General features: G+C 54.0%; 1 non-coding gene across 1 annotated transcript in view; it reads left to right on the forward strand.

Moving 5' to 3' along the window:
* The first annotated feature begins 4,450 nt into the window (after nt 1-4,450).
* Nucleotides 4,451-5,000, forward strand: part of LOC126329015 (small subunit ribosomal RNA) — a 1,893-nt gene continuing 1,343 nt past the window's right edge. The window contains exon 1 of the ribosomal RNA XR_007562117.1: nt 4,451-5,000. This exon is cut by the window's right edge and continues 1,343 nt beyond it. This is a non-coding gene — a ribosomal RNA (small subunit ribosomal RNA).

The following is a 5,000-nucleotide window of genomic DNA, read 5'->3' on the forward strand; positions in this document are numbered from 1 at the left end:
GCCAAAGTCCCGCTGTCCCAATACATGCTCTGGACGGCGGGCCGCGAGACGTGACGCCCGGTGGCAAAGAGTGCGCCGCTGAGGATATAGAGGGTCCGTCCCCCCGCACAGTGGTGACGGTGTGCGGGTAGTGTTTCCGACACCGCTTCCTGCGGTGGCAACGCTGGGGCAGAGTCGATACTCGCCCACTGGTGGAAGGTAAGCATTCTGCTTTACATCAGTACATAACTAATATTTCAGTCGTCTGACGTCCCTGCTTAGTAAATGATGCAGGACCACATACATAGATGATACATACTGTAAACTGGGGAGGACAGTGTGAACCGCACTCGACCCAGTCACCCTATCTCACAGTCCACTCTGTGTGTAACAAAGCGAAAGCACCAAAGCACTATCGTTCAACAACATCCATTTTATCCTCGCTGCCACAGGACACTATCCAAAGAACGACAAGAGGAACGTCACGTCCACTAATAAGACAGAATGTCTCACACCACCCGCAAACAACGCAGCTCAAATCAGCCAGCAACACCCACAGTGGTCCACCCAGTATCAACACAGGACGCAACGCCACGCCACAACACCAAAGGTACAAGTAATAAAATACCCTTTGGCCACACTCCTTATAAAGGCATCGAACCAACCCACCACCTGACACCAGCCAAACGTACATCCTGATTTGACACATCTCTGGCAACCTAACCCACGTTGGCCCTTAACCTAACCCACGTTGGCCCTTAACCTAACCCACGTTGGCCCTTAACCTAACCCACGTTGGCCCTTAACCTAACCCACGTTGGCCCTTAACCTAACCCACGTTGGCCCTTAACCTAACCCACGTTGGCCCTTAACCTAACCCACGTTGGCCCTTAACCTAACCCACGTTGGCCCTTAACCTAACCCACGTTGGCCCTTAACCTAACCCACGTTGGCCCTTAACCTAACCCACGTTGGCCCTTAACCTAACCCACGTTGGCCCTTAACCTAACCCACGTTGGCCCTTAACCTAACCCACGTTGGCCCTTAACCTAACCCACGTTGGCCCTTAACCTAACCCACGTTGGCCCTTAACCTAACCCACGTTGGCCCTTAACCTAACCCACGTTGGCCCTTAACCTAACCCACGTTGGCCCTTAACCTAACCCACGTTGGCCCTTAACCTAACCCACGTTGGCCCTTAACCTAACCCACGTTGGCCCCTTAACCTAACCCACGTTGGCCTCTTAACCTAAGTTACGCTGCACCTTAACCTAAGTTACGCTGCACCTTAACCCAAGTTACGCTGCACCTTAACCCAAGTTACGCTGCACCTTAACCCAAGTTACGCTGCACCTTAACCCAAGTTACGCTGCACCTTAACCCAAGTTACGCTGCACCTTAACCCAAGTTACGCTGCACCTTAACCCAAGTTACGCTGCACCTTAACCCAAGTTACGCTGCACCTTAACCCAAGTTACGCTGCACCTTAACCCAAGTTACGCTGCACCTTAACCCAAGTTACGCTGCACCTTAACCCAAGTTACGCTGCACCTTAACCCAAGTTACGCTGCACCTTAACCCAAGTTACGCTGCACCTTAACCCAAGTTACGCTGCACCTTAACCCAAGTTACGCTGCACCTTAACCCAAGTTACGCTGCACCTTAACCCAAGTTACGCTGCACCTTAACCCAAGTTACGCTGCACCTTAACCCAAGTTACGCTGCACCTTAACCCAAGTTACGCTGCACCTTAACCCAAGTTACGCTGCACCTTAACCCAAGTTACGCTGCACCTTAACCCAAGTTACGCTGCACCTTAACCCAAGTTACGCTGCACCTTAACCCAAGTTACGCTGCACCTTAACCCAAGTTACGCTGCACCTTAACCCAAGTTACGCTGCACCTTAACCCAAGTTACGCTGCACCTTAACCTAACTTACGCTGCACCTTAACCTAACTTACGCTGCACCTTAACCTAAGTTACGCTGCACCTTAACCTAACTTACGCTGCACCTTAACCTAAGTTACGCTGCACCTTAACCTAAGTTACGCTGCACCTTAACCTAAGTTACGCTGCACCTTAACCTAAGTTACGCTGCACCTTAACCTAACTTACGCTGCACCTTAACCTAACTTACGCTGCACCTTAACCCAAGTTACGCTGCACCTTAACCCAAGTTACGCTGCACCTTAACCCAAGTTACGCTGCACCTTAACCCAAGTTACGCTGCACCTTAACCCAAGTTACGCTGCACCTTAACCCAAGTTACGCTGCACCTTAACCCAAGTTACGCTGCACCTTAACCCAAGTTACGCTGCACCTTAACCCAAGTTACGCTGCACCTTAACCCAAGTTACGCTGCACCTTAACCCAAGTTACGCTGCACCTTAACCCAAGTTACGCTGCACCTTAACCTAACTTACGCTGCACCTTAACCTAAGTTACGCTGCACCTTAACCTAACTTACGCTGCACCTTAACCTAAGTTACGCTGCACCTTAACCTAAGTTACGCTGCACCTTAACCTAAGTTACGCTGCACCTTAACCTAAGTTACGCTGCACCTTAACCTAACTTACGCTGCACCTTAACCTAACTTACGCTGCACCTTAACCTAACTTACACTGCACCTTAACTGTCACATGTAACGTCACAGGAATGTAGCTTTGCCTAACAGCAACCCTCTGAACATAGTTCACTGCTTGGATCCTCTGGTGTCATGTGTATTTCTTGATGCCATGGTGCGTACCCTCACATAAAGGTCTTTCGAGTGTTGCGTACTTTCTACACAGTCCCGCTAACCACTGGAAGGGTGTACCGCTACAGAACGAATATCGCCCTCCCCTCCTGCCCTTCCAAGCTGGTCGGTCAGGCGTTTGTTTGTGAAATGAGCCTTGCAGCTGTTCAGTTGCATTCGGTTGTCGATGCAGTCAGTGTACGTTGTGGTACGGCCTGTGTGGACTGTCCGCTGATGTACGCGTAACCCACACTGATCATCCGTCGTTACGTACTGAGTGACATAATGTGGCACATGCTTGACCGTACACCGGCTGCGCCCTACAATGGCGAATCATAAGGGCCATATGTTGTGCACGATGCTACTTGTCTCGTCTCCCCATTACAGCGAGATTGCACTGTTGTACGCCGTACAGACATGTGGTAGGTAGGTACGGACGAAAGTATTGCATGTTGCCCCCCCCCCCCCTCCTCCCTCTGCCGGGAATCAGCGTGAGCCGTCTGTTGATGTAGCGACGAGGGTTTTCCTATTTAATCGTATTGCCCCACACAACATGATAGCACGGTGGACCGCGTTCCACATCTGCGACATGCTACAGAGGCCGGTTGACAGTCGACCGCGCAAGGGACATTGCACACGTGCGCGGACCATCTTCCACGTGTTCTCTCGTGTACATGCCGCAGTGTGTATGTGGGCTGATGTAGCGTGTCGTGACACATAACATGCAGGCATGCCAGAATCGTAGATTTCGCAAATGTAGATTGACGTATACGTTTGCTGCCAAAGATCCGCAAATGAACTGGAAATCAGTTGTTGAGCGGTTGTTCGCGCTGCAGGTGCATCGGTGATAGCGACGATCGGTACATCTATGAACCGGTTGTTTCGGCGGTACCCGCCATGCCCCCGAACCTGAGTTGGCCATGTGGGTATGAAGCGATACGAGGCTGTGGCTTGGCGGGACAGTCCCCGGCCGGTGAGGGGGGGCCGCCCGGCGTGCTGGCCGCGCGCTGCGTGAGCGCACGCACTACAGCCGGCTGGTGGGGGGCGCCCAGTGGCAGGAGCGCCGGCCGACGGGCCCGGCTGGCGTCCCAGCTATGCGCCGGCGCACCCTGCGCGCGGCGCCAGGCGGCCAAAGTGGGTTCTGCCGAGCCCGGTGCGAAGCGCGGTGGACATCTGCAGTGTGCTGGTCCGATTGCGGACTGTGTGCGTTGAGGATGCGCCGCCGCCCGGCACTCGGCGTCGCGACGCCGTCTGCTGCTCGGTCGCCCCCAGCGGTTCTCGCAGGTGGTTTGTATCGCAGCTCTGCGGACGTGTTGGCGCGTGCGCTGTGCTGGGAGAGTTCGCTTCTGCACCCAAGTGGGGCTTTGCCCTTCTGTGGCGCTGGCGTTGGAGCTGCCGGTCACCGTAGGTGGCGCGTGTTGTTTCCCGCCGGCAATGCCACGACAGCACGCTCCCGGGCCTCTGTCGGCAGCGGCAAGCTCAGTTGGGAGCACGGGTGTTCGCACTGAAAGCGTCTACTCGCCCATCTCCGGGCGATTGCGCCTCTCTCGAACCCGACCAAGTACTTAGGACGGCGCTGCGCGCCGCCGGGACCTGAGAGGGTTTCGAGGTGTATCGTGCAGGGGAGCTCAGCCTCCTCCTGTTTGCAGAATAATTGAGCGGACGCTTGCGTGTTCGCGCGGGCCCTCGGGACACACTCCCGGGCGGCCGGCTGCTCAGCTCTCGTTGACGCAGCTCCCTGGTTGATCCTGCCAGTAGTCATATGCTTGTCTCAAAGATTAAGCCATGCATGTCTCAGTACAAGCCGCATTAAGGTGAAACCGCGAATGGCTCATTAAATCAGTTATGGTTCCTTAGATCGTACCCACGTTACTTGGATAACTGTGGTAATTCTAGAGCTAATACATGCAAACAGAGTCCCGACCAGAGATGGAAGGGACGCTTTTATTAGATCAAAACCAATCGGATTGGCTCGTCTGGTCCGTTTGCCTTGGTGACTCTGAATAACTTTGGGCTGATCGCACGGTCCTCGTACCGGCGACGCATCTTTCAAATGTCTGCCTTATCAACTGTCGATGGTAGGTTCTGCGCCTACCATGGTTGTAACGGGTAACGGGGAATCAGGGTTCGATTCCGGAGAGGGAGCCTGAGAAACGGCTACCACATCCAAGGAAGGCAGCAGGCGCGCAAATTACCCACTCCCGGCACGGGGAGGTAGTGACGAAAAATAACGATACGGGACTCATCCGAGGCCCCGTAATCGGAATGAGTACACTTTAAATCCT

Source organism: Schistocerca gregaria, unplaced genomic scaffold (genome assembly GCF_023897955.1).
Source record: "Schistocerca gregaria isolate iqSchGreg1 unplaced genomic scaffold, iqSchGreg1.2 ptg001154l, whole genome shotgun sequence".
Lineage (NCBI taxonomy): Eukaryota > Metazoa > Arthropoda > Insecta > Orthoptera > Acrididae > Schistocerca > Schistocerca gregaria.